This window comes from Struthio camelus, chromosome 7 (assembly GCF_040807025.1).
Source record: "Struthio camelus isolate bStrCam1 chromosome 7, bStrCam1.hap1, whole genome shotgun sequence".
In the NCBI taxonomy this organism is placed as follows: Eukaryota; Metazoa; Chordata; class Aves; order Struthioniformes; family Struthionidae; genus Struthio; species Struthio camelus.
Genome location: NC_090948.1, coordinates 6,640,300 through 6,656,448, shown reverse-complemented (window position 1 = coordinate 6,656,448; position 16,149 = coordinate 6,640,300). Strand labels below are relative to the sequence as shown.

At 39.2% G+C, this 16,149-nt stretch overlaps 1 protein-coding gene across 2 annotated transcripts in view; it reads left to right on the top strand.

The window, feature by feature from the left end:
- Positions 1-4,189: 4,189 nt before the first annotated feature.
- Positions 4,190-16,149, top strand: part of WDR11 (WD repeat domain 11) — a 172,284-nt gene continuing 160,324 nt past the window's right edge. The window contains exon 1 of one of the 2 annotated variants that reach the window (XM_068951571.1): positions 4,190-4,336. The gene's annotated coding sequence lies outside the window, so the exon portion shown is untranslated. The remainder of the gene's footprint in view (positions 4,337-16,149) is intronic. The other variant, XM_068951572.1, reaches the window with a different exon arrangement.

The window sequence follows — 16,149 nt, the reverse complement described above, 5'->3', positions numbered from 1 at the left end:
TTTGCTGTCTATGTTCTTGTTCCTGTTTGAAAATTGCTTTTTCTGGTGTCAAAGCTTTAGTCAGCTTTATATGCACAACAGACCTCTCCCTCCCCCCCCCCCCCTCCTTTTTGGGCGTTGATTTAATTCATAGACTAGAATGGTCTGGCCTAACGTTTGCAACTCTGTTGATTTTTCATGCCTAGGGAGATCAGTCAGCTGTTACCTTGGGATCAGCTGTTTGTTTTAACTTGCACTCTCTTTGATGTGAACGAAATAGGCTGACACTAAAGGATTGGCACATGTAGGTTGACTCCAGTGAAATAGCTCACAGGATCACAAATGCTGCAACTGGGAAGAGTCTGTCATTTACTTCCCTGGCCCTGCTGGCCCAACGGGTGTTTAACTAAAGTAGTGCTGTCATGCAGACACTAAGCATGCAGAATGGAAATTTCTGCCCAAACTGCATGAAACTCATTCCAGGCCTGCTCTGTGGGGAGGAAAACAAAGCCTCTGTTCCTTCCCAGCCTCTGCTGCAGCTGCCCTAAGCAAGCCCAAATGAAGAACCAGTATATTTAGATCTGCACATTCAAAAATCTCAGGAATGGAAAAACCTGGGATGCCTGCACTTCATATGAATGACAAATGGAGGAACTGAGACCTCTGAGTAGCAGAAGTTGTACTGGAAGTAAGCATAAATAAATAATGGAAACCTACCAAAAGAAAATAGTAGAAAATAGCTTGGAATATTAAGAATAAATTATATATGTATATTAGCCCCCTCCCCAGCTTAATTCTTTGCAAAGTCTATTCTAAACAACATTTGCCCACAACACATCATTCAGCTCTCAAGGGACATATCATTACAGAATTGCCCAGTAGAATCAAAACAGTAGGAGAACTCAGGTTACCACCGTCTGCTATAACAATGCCTCCCGCTCCTCAGCCACAGGGCACTTTCAAGAAGAGGCTTGTACAATTCTTAGTATTGCAATGAGAACCGGTAACAAGCAAAGAGAAGAGTCCAAATGAGCTTTCATTATCATATTAAAGAGAAATTTTATCCTGAACTTGAGTTGGGGCAGAACCAAATTCATATTCTCCACATTTATGACATTACAGTTTGAGCTAATGTGCATTCAGACTGCTAGATGTTATGAGTGACTGATGAGTGCACCTTATGGGTGTAGTTCGCAGACAACGATTTAGAAAGATTCTCACTTCTTCCATGATGCTTTCAGAAGCCAGACTATCAACCAAGTTATACTCACAGCAAGTTAACATTTCACTTTAAGAAAGTTTAAGCAGGTTAACATTTCACTTCTTCGATGCAAAAAGCTTCTTAGGCTATCCTGTCATCAAACAGTTTCAGGGTGGCACAGGTACTGGCTTATCATCCACTTCGGATAGCATGAATCCCAGTGTGGCTACTTCAAGAGGTGACAGATCACACCCAGTAAAGCTGCTCTTCTTCAGGACTTCTGTCTAATGAAATTAAATTATTAGCATTAGTCAGTGAAATACAGAAGCTTACTAAAATAATTTCTTCTAATTCCACTTGTTCTGCCTTTCCACCACTGTGGCATTATTGCAGGTAAAAGCCTGTTTCTATCCTCCAGCTTTTTACTTGTGGTCACTGTAGCAGAATGGAAACAACCTGAGAAATAAAGAAGACGCTATTCTGCTGTCATGGGAACCGTCTGTGTGAGAACTATTGCTAAGGCAAATTTTGCCACTCTTCTAGTTAGCATCTCTCTCTCTGAAAGTGACTTTCTGACACCATTCAGAAGACGAAGAGAGAAGAGATGCTAATTAAGATAAAGGTCCATCACAGAATTCCTGAGGGAGATTTAAACAAGGCAATGCTTAATGTAATTTTCCAAACAACAGCTTTGCCCATTATTCCTTGCTGGACACACAGAGCTTGATGCTCATTGATACAAACAAAGGCTCCTTGGAGCCTTCCCCAAGGCCTTGGGTCAGAGTTCCCCAAGTTTCATGTTCAATTCCTTGTAGCAGGGTCATTAGAAGAAAGGAGTCCCCACTTTATTTAGGGCAATGTTTACAAATCATTTATTGGTATTCAACAGACTGTTAAACAGCTATCTATCTCCTTTACTCGAGACGGACTTTTATTACAGAAAAAGAAAGAATAATGATGCAGTTAGAGCACTGCTACAGAAAAAGTCCCAATAATAGTAATACTACAGTTAAAATAGTAAAAAATAGACGACTTGGTTTCTACCCCTTTTCCTGGTGTTATTCTCACCCTTCATGTACTCTTTTGGGTCCTAAGGCTGGTGGTTTCATTCTGGTGTTGGGGTGAGTGCTGAGTTACAATGAGCTGTCAGCATCTGGAGTCCTTTGCTGGGAAAAACATGATGTTTGTGTTGTTGGTTTCTTTTTTCTGCCTCTGGGAACCATGAGGGGTCATTTTTATGTTTGCTAGCATGCATTTACACTCTTTATAGCTGTGGGGTGTCCTGTGCCAAGCCCGTGCCCGATCACTTAACATCCCGTGCCTGTACTCCTCTACACCAAATCCTACGTCTCCGCTTTTCAAGGCCTCCGCCGTCATACCAGGCCTGTATTCCTCTACACTGTGTCACTGTGCTGGAGTCATAAATATCTCATTCTGCCTAGAACAACTGCTTATTAGTGCTATTTGTATAAAACTGTGGTTGTAACACAAAGATAGACGAAAGTAGAACAAATTAGATATAGACACCTTGTCAATTAGAGAAATTGCTGTCACAGCTAAACCAAGTAAAACAAAGTTAGAGGCAGGTCAAGAAAAGTTCAGACAAAGCAAACCTGACAAGCCTTAGTCCTGAGGCCTTGCAAATTCAGTACATAGCCTCTGGCCTGTTGCTAGCAATGGCAATACCGTATTACAGGGCTGCACAGTTACAGACTGAATGCACGGTACTATTGCATTGGTCTGAATTCTGTGCACATCACGGCTTATCAGCATTTCAGAGCATTTGTGTATGTGCATCTTCATTTCCACTTCAGTGGATCAAAGCCACAATAAAAGATTCATATTCTAGTCTTTATCGAAACTGATATAACACTGTAAAAAAAGGAGAGGAAAAAGAACATTACAGCAATGTCACAATGTCATTCTTCAAGCTAAGAAGCTCTTGGTGTAAGTCAATCTACAGAGTGACTATCCTGGAATTCATATCTGCACGTTGTCCAAACAAACAAAAGTAAAGGCCTTCAGTGAATGTGAAGAAGACTGGACCTAGCTTCTTTAAACACATTTCAAAATAATTTGGTAAAATAAAGGGTTAAAAATCATGGACCACTTGATGGTCTTGTAATCCAGCTCAGTTGGTGCTATTAGGAGTATAACAGGATGCCTGTTATTGCAGCCTCAATTGTACCTGGTCAGCCCTGGGAGGCAATAGATGCAGTTCAGTACTATCCGGTTTCTGAAGCTCAGGAATGTGCCTACTACCTACCCTTACAGTCTCCTTGGAGGAAGGCATGGAGGAGACAGAAAACTTGCACTCACAAGGTTGTAAAGTTGGGGAACTCTGAATGCAGGGATTAAGGCACAAAGAAATGCCCAACCATCCAAACAAAGATCATTTGTTTCAAATCTTTTGAAGCTGCAGGATGACATGACTCACAGAGTGGGTCAGAAAAGATAGTGACAGATCGCAGCTTTCTCTTGAAAGCTCCCATTTCCCACCACAAAATCATATTTTCAGATAGGCTTGTTTAAAAAACAGCAATTCCATTTCACAGACATCCTATGGTTCAGAAAATAGTTTTAATTCCACATATTAGTAAAACTCAGATCTTTGAAATATTTTAATGGGCAAAGCATATGATATATCCACATCATAACTTAAAATGTAGAGCCCTGAACTAATATATGGAGACAAAGATTTCCACCCCTGCTCTTCTGAGACTTCTACCTTATTCATGGCAAGCAAGTGCCCCTAACAGAGTTGTTCTCAAGGGCATGATTTATACCTTTTTAATTTGACTAAAAATTCTATCCTGAGCTGAGAAACCTCCCCCAAAATGCCAGTGTAGCAATTTTTTTTCTGTGAATTGTTCTGATGGGAAATAGTTCTATTTTTATTTTTTGACCACTTTCTTAGGGCCAGCTAGATTCCCCTCTTTTATTAACCTTAAAAGAAAACGGCTGTGCTGCTAAGCCCTGGAGAAATAAGCACAGCTGATCTGGGCATTCAGTTCAGGCCGGCTGAGAACAAGCACAGACAATCACAGACAGGAGCAGCCTACTGCATTAAGATTATAAGTAAGAGCTGCAAGCTAAGGGAAAGGACAAAGGGCTGATCTATGATGCAGAAAGAGGTGTTAGAGGAACTTTTGACCAGTAAGTAAACTTGCATTTTCTAGGAAGAGAAGAAAAGAAGCCTCGATTGTGTTTATTCTCTTTAGGAACTCTCAAAGTAAATTGGAGTAAATTAGTTCTGAGTGTATTTTGGCTGGGAATTTGTGAGGTTTAAGCAGTAAGGCAGTGAAGTTGTAGGAAAGCTTATATGGATAAAGGGGGTAGAAGAATCTAAGTGGTTTCATGACGGTTCTTAGTTTTTGGAAGGTTTCTGCAGTGGGGAAAACAGGAATTGATCACCTGGTGAACTTTTTCAGATTTATATTTTTTCCTAGCTCTCAATAGACTGTGGAGTGTTAAGGTTTATATTCTTAAGCATATTCCTATTCATCATTAAATAAAGGCTGGCTTCTAATGTGAAGTGCGTAGGCTTATAGCTAGTCAAGGCATGACTTTACTTTTTGGAAAGATTATTCTGAAGAAGTCAATGTATTTTCTAAACTCTTTTGTTTTTTGATGCTTATTGCCATTTCTAAGGAATGATGCAAAACAGCTAGATGTGTAAGAGCATATTTCCCAGAAGTATTAATATTAGGTTGTCTTCACTAAAAATACAAGAAAAAACTCGTTCTAGATAACATCTTCCTGTTCCTGTAAAGTTACAGTCATGACAGGATTGTTTGAGTTACAGTTTAAGGGCACTGGTAATGGCAGTAGCATATGAAGCATTTATAGTTTAGTAAGGGCAGCTCTGAGGAAAACTACTTAGAAGTTAAATCATAGAAAGAGCGCCTCATTATGTTGTAATACTCCACTAAATAACTAGATTCACTACGGTAATTAATAATAATGTTCAGAAGTATGCATGACATATAATACCTTACAACCTTGTGTAGTATATCATAGTTTAAGGGCTGGAAGCTTGCCTTACCTCTGTTAAATCTTTGCTGATAGAATTGCTGGCATCTAGCTAGGCACATCCAGATTATGAAGAATTTGTGTAAGCATCAGAACTAACAGGCATAATACAGTCTGAAACAATCCTGTGACCTGAATCTCAATGGGCTTGCTCAGGGAGACCAGGACAAACATACATCTTGTTGTCGACTGAACTCGCTAAAAGCTTTTCTGTCGCTTCCCCATCAAGCAGAATTTTCACTTAGTCTCAAAGGAGAGCAAGAGGTATAATTTACTCTTTCGAACTAGTTAAAGGGATAAAGGTTAGGTTCAAAGGGTGAAGTTAATCATGCAGCGTTCAGGTAAGCAGAGGAAAAATAATAGATAGTTTTCTCTTTCCCCGCCCCTGCCCTCAGTGTATCCTCAGGACTGATATTTTATGGTCTAGCAATGTGCTTTTGCAAAACAAAACATATCTTCAGGCTAAATTGTTGTTTATGTTTTGGGTCATTTCTAAATGCTTCCATTAGTACTCACAGTAACTTTTGGGAGCTAATGCTACTATAGAACAAAAACAACTAAAAGCTTCCCCTGCCCCTTCTTTCCCCCCCCCCCCTTTTTTTTTTCTCAAATGGGCTTTCAGTATTTTTTTTATTTTTCCTTGTGGTGATTGTTCACTGTTATTAAACAGTGATTCCCAACGGCCTTTATTTAAGAAACTGAGATCCTTCTTCTGCAAAGCACTGGCTCCTACTACTTCAATTAAAGGAGAGTCTCTTTTTTGCTCTCAGCAGTACAGCACACAGCTGAACAGTTCAGATGTTATTCAGAGAGGCTGGAACTGGTTCATATCAATGCACTCCCAGCCAGTTTCTGCCTAACTTAGGCCCTTAAATGAGGCGTAGTGGGTCTAGGCTTTCTAAACAGACCATTCAGTACTCGGGCTACTCCAGAAGAGGTTTTAAACCACCTACTACAAGTGAATCCCTGACTCTGTTTTGGATGAACGCAGACATCTGTCTATGGACTTGGTAAGGAAAAGAGCTTTTACTATGCTAAATGTCATTACTGGTCCTTAAGAAATAGAACTTCCCTTGATCACTGCTGAAATCAACGGAGGCCAAATACAGTTAAGGAATAATAGCATTATTATTGGAGGTTCTGGGTGTTAGTTTTGTATAAAACTATCTGTGATGACGTGAGTTGTTAGATATGCTTACATAAGTAGTCAAATACTCAGATTAGTTCCTTAGACAATACAAATTTCCCTGAAGCCTAGATGTGGGTCAGTCAAAATGGCTTCATTTCAACAGATCTTCATCTCAGTTATTCTTGCTGATACTTGATCTCTGCTACCATATCTCACTCTTTCTACACAGCAAACGTAGATATTGGGATAGATAGCTGTCTGAGGTGTAGAGTGGCTGAATCACTTCTAATCACCTATAAAGGTTATTTTGTTTTTCCTGATAACACCCAGACATAAAAGGGCTTTGGGGATAAAAGTAGCTCTCATCTTTCCTTTTGCTGTCCTGCTTGTAAACTCTACTGGGCAGGAGTTGCTTCTTCTCTTTCTTTGTTCAGTGCTCGTTACAATGAAGATCTTTGATGCTACAAAAATCAAGTTACCTTCTTGATATTCTCAGGCCTCCTGTGACTCTAACATCTGAACATCAACTTCTCACCTGCAGTAGCTTTATTGCCAAAGCGAATGAATTGCAGCAGTTAATCCTTTACAGGGTCACAGTACCCAGCTGTCAGAACATTCATTAGAAATAGAGTATTTTATGTTAGGTTATGTTATTATTGACTTGTGGGTTTCATTCAGTAAAACATAAACCCAGTTTGATCAAGAGTGAGTTTGTTTAAAAAAAAAAAATTCTTCTAGAAGCCACGTATATCAGCAGCAAAGGTTTGTTCACTGCTTAAGTCTCTGACTGAAATAACATCTAAGGTTCAGGGCTGTTGCTTTCAGGAAAATACACATTCATCCCCTCAGAAATGGTATTTTAAAAATGTCCTGGGAGGAAGTAAGTCAATGATATTTTTCCCTTTCCTTTATCATTAAATGAGACCAGTGCAGATGCCTTCCTCATTAACATGGCATGCTTCCAAGGAAAATAAAAATGTCATACTAACTGCATGGCAATATTTCAGGCAATATTTAGAGTTGCATCAATACCATCAATGTAAAGAAATGCCACTGACTTTACACTGAGGGTAATAGCATGTATAGGATAATAGTATCATTCTACAGGAAAAGTCTGAAAGTGCATCACTCTGATTCTCGTCTCTTCTAGAGGCACAATTTTGATGTCCAGTGTTTCTTGCTACAGCCTCATTCAATATGTTGTTTCATATGCACCTCCTCTTCCACCATTTCTATGTTATTATCTCTTCTATGAGGACATAGCTCTGTTGCCCTTTTCCTGAAACTTCATCCTGGATTGCAGATCCTGCAGGTATTGAAAGCTATTAACTCAATATTTTTAGTTTTCAAGACTATAGCCAGTATTAAACCAGTATATCCAGTATTAAACTTGCTTTCACTCTGGGGGGAATGCCTTTAAACGTATCCCTTTCAGAACTTCCCAAAGATGAATTTCAATGCATCTCTGTTGGTAGCCAAGCTAGTAACTGCTTGAACAGAGCAGGTGAATGTGAAGAGTTAAATATAAGGACACTTTAACAACAGCACAACTGTTGAGATTATATAGTCTTGATGCAGTACTGAAAAGCTATGAAGCTTGTATGAGCCCTGTATTCACGTATGAGTTATAAATTTGGAACATTGCAAGCCTAGTGTTAAAGCCTTATTCTATTTATAATCATCTAAGTAACTTTTTTATTAAGTGTTAGATATTAGAGAACTTTTTTCAGGTACTTGAAACCAACTAGGTTAATTACTAATCATGCCCGTTTCTCTTCCTCTTTGTGTGTATGTGTGCTTTTTATGATTTTGTGCTAATGAAAATAGTAATTGGAAATGAAACATTTGGAGATGAAACACAGTGTTACTCCCCATATTGTCTGGGGGATTGTTTTACTGCTTGGCTAGTTGGGCTTTTCCTCTCACCTTTTCCTATTGTCTTATTGAACAACTAAGGGTGACTTTGAGCCATGACCTTTGGTTACTTGCGCATACCTGGCTTCAGGGTCACCTCTCCTAGCTTATCTAAATAGGACCCTATGCAAGGATTGAGCTAGAGGAATGCAATCTCCAGCTGGCTGCAAGCTGCTTTCAGAGCCGAGTGTTTTGCTTGTCTGCAGACAGAATAGTGATTGCTTAAAGTATTGCTTTTGTATTAACTGCCTCATCTATGTTGTGCGACTCTTAGTCTGCTTGACAAGCTTTCAAGGAAAAGGTTTTTGTCTCTTTGAAAATTTAAAGATTGGGTGAAAATGTTTAAATCTTGCTCGAATTGCTTATGCAGGATAGTGCAATTACTCAGTGTATATAAAGCCAGAGCATCCTTTTCCCTGGAAGCTTTCCTACTGAATCAGCTGCTCAATGTCTTTCTGCACCTCTCTGTAAATGAGGATGATGCTTAGTTTCTTGACATGGATAAATGAATGCTTGTGAGGCACTCTAAGCGTGTCTCTTGCTGTGTGCTAGGGTGAAGAACAGCAGGAGAGTGTGCAGGATGTACACATGCACTGTGGCCTGCGGGTCGTTATCAGACTACAGAGCTGGGGAAGGAGGCGGGTCAGCACCAGTGGCTTCCTTGATAAGGGGCTATTTTATTCCCTGCACAAGGTCCTGTTCCAATAGCCCCTCCCTGATGCGGAAGGAAATAAATATTATTAACTTGTCAGGGCTCAGACAATTTATTCCAAATACAGCAGAAATGCTTTGTCTCAACTTCTGTGTTTCTTCCAATTCTCATGACACAGACTCTAGTGTAGCAGGAGGACAGTTCATTTCTTAAAAATCTTGGTGACCATACTTCATTTGCTATGTAGTTATTTGTCATAGATGTTTTATGACCATGTGAGGTACTTCATTTTTGCAATATTCAGACCTTTCTGTTTTTATGAGGGAAATCATGAAATGTGGAAGAGAATTGTGTGCTGTGCGCTATAAACCTAGAGTCTGGGACTACAAAAAAGATGACCTTTTTCAGGAGGAGAAAGAAGCAAAGATGAGGAACTTGTCCTTCAACATACATACTATATAAGAAGTAACTGGAAAAATTTCCACTTCCTCCACGATGTAAGCAGCCAGTAATGAACTAATGTATTTTTTAAGGTCAAAATTAATGATAGTGAATTGTTTTACAAGTTAGTAAATTGGATAATTCATTGCTTCTGAATGAAGGAGAAGATTGACCTGCCAGAAAGCCATAATGAACTCCAAAGACTGTCTGGTTGCATCTGGCAATTCCATAGGCTATGTTGTAAATGTGAGACTACATCAAGTGTTAATCATTAATTTAGATATCTTTTGAGCACATGTTTAATTTTTATAGCTTTGTGCCTCCTGGTACAAACATGTCTCAAAACCATTTTATTGATTATATTTATCTTCTCCATTATATATGTTCCAGGACAGGAACATCTGGAAAACTGCAGACACTGACACTAAAAAATTTATTCTCAAAACTTTTTCAAATCCTCAAGCCATACGATCTGAATTTAGGTCACTTATTATATGCGGATTAATTTGTCTATCCTTAGAAAGATGTACTATAATGATTCCCTCACACCTAGCTACAGGCCATTTAGGAAACTGTTAAGCTGGTTTCTTTCTGTGTCTCTAGCTGCTGGGGGAAATCAGAGCAGTGTGTAAAGCACAATGGCGTTATGAAATGTGACTGCAGGAAGATCAGCTCTTGGACCATTCAGACTGTTTCCTGAAGTCTGACATGGGCATGAAAGAAAAAGGAAATGGAAGTCAGAGCCCAGGAAGTCTATGGACTGCCTTTCAGAGTATATCTGTACTAGTCAAGTGTTGGTTTCATTTGAAACCCCAATATCTAATTTTATAGAAATTACCTAAAATGTACATGATACAATCGAGCAAAAATAACAGAAACCCACATACATTAAAAAAAACAATGAAAAATGCTTTGAATTTTATCGTGCATGGTATTAAAGTATTTCAGGGACTGTCAGAGTGAGGATGAACACATGAGATTAAGATTTAACTAATGCATGTATAACTGTATGACTATAGTGCCATGAAGAATCATTGTAGAGTATTTTATTTTGAAATAGTAGGCCAAATCCATCACTATCATATGGCTTTTTGACCTATACAAGCCAATTTTTTTCCCCTTAATATTTATCTACAGCGTTGCTTTCCCCGCTCCTGGGCACTCCCACCTCTCTCTGGATGTCACTGGAATTGCACTCCTTCCCTAATCTTCTTTCTTGAAGAACAGCATGGAGTGCAATGGTGATTTTTGGCTTAAACTTCCATTATAAGATCAAAACTCATTTTCAGTTTAGCCAAACTCCAAAGAGCTTTGAAGGAGGATTTCAAACAACCTACTCTTTATGGTAACAGAGGCGTGCTCTGAAGATGCAAAGCACTTGTAAGGCCAGCACTTCAAGAAGTAACAGCCTTCAAATCCCAAGCGTTGCCTCAGGTTGGTACAAGCTCTCAAAGAACCAAGACCAGGAGATTTGCAAGGAGCTGAGCTGGTCGTTTGTGCATCATTAGAGCCAAAAAAAAAAAGTTGTCTTCAATCCTGTATCCAGGACCCAAAGGTGTTCAAGGCGCTCTCACCTTTGCCCTTGCCCATCGTTGTGAAGGCAGAGTCCATTGCAATTTGGCAGCGAGTTTGTCATCCTTGGAGAGCCTTCCAATTTGCTACTAATGCATTCTGGAAAGCTATCTGTCACTGTGACCTTTATATCATAAAGTTATCTGTAATCCTGAGCTTACCACAAAGAGGTAAGAGCTCCCCTGTTAATGTTGTTGATCCATACTTTGCATGATGGAAAACACTATATTGACTGTTAAACTATATCATTTTTCTAAGTTAAACTGTTGCGTTTATGCTGTGTTTAAAGGTGCGTGTGTGCAGACAGGAGAGAGCTATTGCCAATAAATAAGCAAATAACTGCTTTCTTTAATGGTAAGAAGACTTATCAGCTAGAATTAAACAGAAAATATAGACTAGAATTCCTGGAAAGAAGCATTTGTTTCCTCAGTTCAGTCATTTTTATGCCTCTGATAGCCCACATAGGAAATTCCTATTTTTTTTATTAGTACAACTACTTTTGTAAAGAATTACTGTTTGTAATTTATGCATCTTTAATTTATTTTTAGTTTGTATATTAAATTTGATAGAATGCGGCAAGATCCACTTCTCCAGTAATCTTCCAACTCAGTATTAATAATACTTGGCATGTCATTCTTTCCATCAGAACAGCATACCTGAAAGGATTAAAACTTCATAAAAGACAATTTATTGTTCATAAAGGACACGTGTATGGCAGTGAATTTTGAGCTTTGCTGTGCAAGTCCTGCCGTTCAGTCAAAGCCTTAATGATGTTATTAAAGTATGTCATTCTGCTATCTCTGGAGAAGGAAGGTTTTGCAAAACTGAAGGCCCTGGTAGCACCCATAGCAGGACAGTGGCATTGCTCATGCTCAGAGCATTCTGCATTCGGCATCAGCTAGACATACGACTTCCTTTGCTTACAAGGCTTCTGCCTCTTGGTCAGCAAATAACATGAGATTAGTTTTTGCAGGAGCTCTAAGATGTGGTTGGTTCTTTCATACCTCATGAGATTTCACCAACAGTATATATATAAACAGGTTTTATTTCTTCTATGTTAATTTGTTATGAATTATGCATTATAAATGACATACTTCATTTTAAATATATCGGTGATAAGTCTGGAAATGCTCAAGAAATAATGTGTCAACTGCAAGAAAAGTTGGCTAAACAGCTTACATTTATCTTTAGTAATGAATTTTAATTGCTGATGGAATACCAGTCACTATAATAGTTCCACTCTTTTGTTACAGAGAAAGTTAAGCAACAGCTTAATTGCAGTTGTGTGTCTAAGCAGAGAGCTGACAGTCTCAGGGAATCTTTCCTGCTTGGGCAGTTATACATTTAGCAGACTGATTGCTTTAAAACTTGCACTCTGGATAAGATAGGTAGAAAGATCCAGAGGAGAAGTTTCTTAGGTTGGAATTATATTTCCTCCTTATAAATTGATAAGGAAGTTAGGTCAGGTCTTCAGGATTTTCTGAGAGAACAAGGGTGCCAAATAATATCACAGGCTTATGTTAGCAGTTTTAAGCTTTTATTCTTCCTTTCTGTCCCTCTCCTCCTAGCATTGGAATATTCTGGCATTTTAGACTGAGAAATACAGAATTTTCCATAAACATCTACCAAAGCTGTCTGGAAGAGTTTTGGTCATACATTTTTTTCTACTTAGGAGGTAATGCTTTTCAATTTCAGGGACTCTCATTTTGCAATTGATTCAATAGTATTCATCTTGTAAGAAATACAAGCAAATAGACATATTTCATGTAGTAATTCTGCCTGCACAAAGAATCTAATCAGGATTTGGCTCTGTCAGTAATTGGGTGAAAGGGAGCCAAAAGAGATCTACCCACTGTGCTGGATATTTAGCACAATATATGGAATTTTTCTTTAGATGCAGGCTCAGAGGTAAGTTAAATTGTGGAGCATGAGTGAACTGAATTAATAGATTTATTAGCATCAAATCCAAACTAATATGATATCTAACAACCTGGCATCATTAAGGTTCTCATTACACTCTTACAGAATTTATTTAATCAGAAATATTCATCCCTCCAAAAAGTGGAGGGTTGCAGTAGTGATTTGCCTGTTTGTGACCTAAAATCCTGTTAGATTGCAACTAGATAAGGTATGTTCGATTACACACTGTCCTGGTATCCGAGATAGTCTTTTAATCATGCATCTGATGAGGCTACTGGACAAATCTCTCTGTGATAAAGAAAATACAGTCACTAGCAGTGATATATGCTGGTAGATTTAAGCTTATATCTTCAGCCTGATTACACAGGTAATATCTTCCACAGCATTGTTCTGTGCTATATTCTTTGTACGGGTATACTGTTAGGAACATAGCAATCCTTAATGTTCTGGGTAAATAATGGATACTACATTTGTTTAAAACTTTAGCTTAAACTATATCCCAAATCTGCATGAAGGTACAATCTTCCACCTGTGGGATCGCTTCCAAATCTGGCAGGAGAGAAATAGATTGCTACAGAAAAAAAGACATATTTAGGAAGAGTTGGAGACTGCAGTCCCTGTCACCGTTTGTTTTTTGTGGAGTCCTATACTTATTTTTCATCTGTTCTTGGGAAATCTGGAGGAAGTCTCATTTCACATAGATGCAGTTCAGCTATGTTTCTTAGGGGAGGAAAAAGTTTTTTCCAATGTGGGACGTACTCTATTCCTGTCAGCTCTCTGGAACTGGAGGCTTGCTGTTCCAAAGATTTGCTCAAGTTTTGGGCAGCTCTGGAGCTGATCAGCACTTGCTTCATCTCACAGTGCAAGTTCTAACTGATTGCTGGTCCCTCTCAAGGTTCTCTATCATGCAACATGGGTTATGCCAAAAAAGACCCCTGGGATGGGAGGTGAGCATCACCTACTATTTCATACTATACATGTATTTGGAGCAACAACTTCATGCAGTCATCGGGCAACTCTGGATAACTTATCTTTACGGTCTCAAGTCTCTTCGTTACCTTTGTCTCCTGGGAGAAGTGCACTAAGGAGGGACTTGCCAAATGACTTGCTGAATTCAGTTTTTTCCATGGTCATTGCTGCTGCTGCTGTTTGTGTATTTAGGTCAGTGAGAGCTGACCATTAGCACAAATGTGCAGCTTATCACTGAGGCATTTAGACTGACTTCAATTATGTTCAAGTACGGTTCTATTTTAAGAGATTTCTGACAACTATCAAGAAATCTTTCCACCCTTTCTTTAGCTTAGCTTAATGGCTCAGGCCTTTTGTGAAGCTACTCTGGTCATTACCCTGCTGCTCCTTCCAACTTTGGCACGTTTGTCTTCATAACGTTATGCTACCTGTCGTGTTTCTGTGTGGAGTGTCCTGGTTGCCCAGCATAGCTCAAACAGCCAGTACAAATTTGATATTTTTAAAGTTATGGAAGGTGTGCCTAAAAAAATAACCCCTGTGATGTTTCATTATAAATTTAATTCTCTCAGATTTTTTGCCTTTGTAGGTAGCAGGATGTGTTCCTTTGTGTTGATTTGGAACTCTTAGACCTATTCATAAAGGCTTGGGTCCTTCCTTACAAGTAGAGAATCCAGCAGAGTGGGAGATCCAACAGCAGCACTTCACGGACACGCAGACTCTACCAGCTCTGATCTCTCCTGCTGGGTATTTTCTCTCGCTCTAGGAGTGCATCCTTGCTCTCTCTGTCGGTTGTTTGATTCCCCTGCTTCACTAATGAGCTCACCCTCCTTATACAAGGAGGAGCCAACCCATTTGAGGAAGTGAAAACCTTTTGCTAAAAGTTAACCTTCCCTAGGTGTTTAGGTCAAAAGTTTTTTTTAAGTGAGAACTAGCTCTTCATGCTCCAGCCGTTTGCTTTCTATTGCCTGGAGCTTTCAGTTTAATGCTAATTACCCTGAAGTTTGACACTGTTCTGGCACAGGCACCGGCATCCGCTGCCACCACGCGTACCAGGCGCTTGTATTCTTCAATGAATAGTCACTTCTACAGACTGCTGCTTTTTACCAACAGGTTCTATCAAATACTTTACAGAACAATATCGCTGTTTGGTTGTTTTTTTCCCTGGTGCTTTCCCTCCTCCCTCCCTCCCTGCAAACAATCCCTCTTTCTACAATGTGGTTAACTATTTCTTGGTGTGCTGCCTTACAACACGTTAGAGCAGGTGCTTTTCGCCTTGCGGCTTTGCAATGGCTGCTGGAAGTAGTTAGTCTTCTCATTAAACCTTTCGATATTCAGATTAAACCTTTCAAAATTCAGCTCTTTGCCTCCCACCCCCTGATTTGGGGATTTGTGCTTTGTCTATACTTTCTTGTCAAGTTCTGGCATTTCTACATTTCTGCTCTTCCAGTGCTACCAACTGCTCTTTTTGTTGTTCACCACAACGCATACAGTTCCTTATGCTGGTTTTAATGCGCTCTGTCCCCTGTCTGCCTCTTTGACTTAGGCCTCTTCATTGAGTAATTTTGACTTTTCTAGTGCCTTTATAGTTTCCAGTCTGCTGCAACTGACTGGCTCCCTTTGCGTCGCAAACTCTAATTGCCTTGTCAGGGGCTAATTCTGGATTAATGGTATTTTTGTGTGTCATCTTTCACTTCTCATAGCATGGTAAGGCTCAGAAAGGATTCACTTAGCCAAAGTTGTTAGACTTTTCCCTTCAGTCGAATTAGTGAAACCAACAGAAATGTTGTTTTTTTGGACTCCCTTTAAAGTATATATTTTCTGTTTTATGTGAATGTACTGCTCCTCAAAATCCTGGAGTAAAATTACATTATTTAAACCTATGTTTCTGAGTTAATAGAAGACTATTAAAACTGCAAGTGCTGAAAATGCAGATATAGTCAGAGACAAGTTGTCTTCTAACTAGATTTGTTAGCATCTGTAGATCAAAGATGCGGGTAAAGGGCTATCTACCTCTTTTGCAGTAATTTCCTCCTTCTCTCCTATAAGCCTCTCCTATAAGTATAGGCTTAGATGAATCCTTATAAAACAATCCTCCTGAGGGCATCATACCTCAGAAAACTCCAGTAGGAGATATTTTGGGCCTTTGTTAGAATCCTACTTCTTGATTAATATCTGTGTGAGATTGCTAACCGTCCTGGAAAGTATACATACATAAGTGCTAGTGTATCTAGCCTTTATGACTTGCATCCAGCTGCAAGAATGCTTGTATTACCTTAAGGCTGAGTGAAGTTTAAGTACCATTACTGTGCTGGTCAATAAAGAAATGAGCAAAAAATCTTA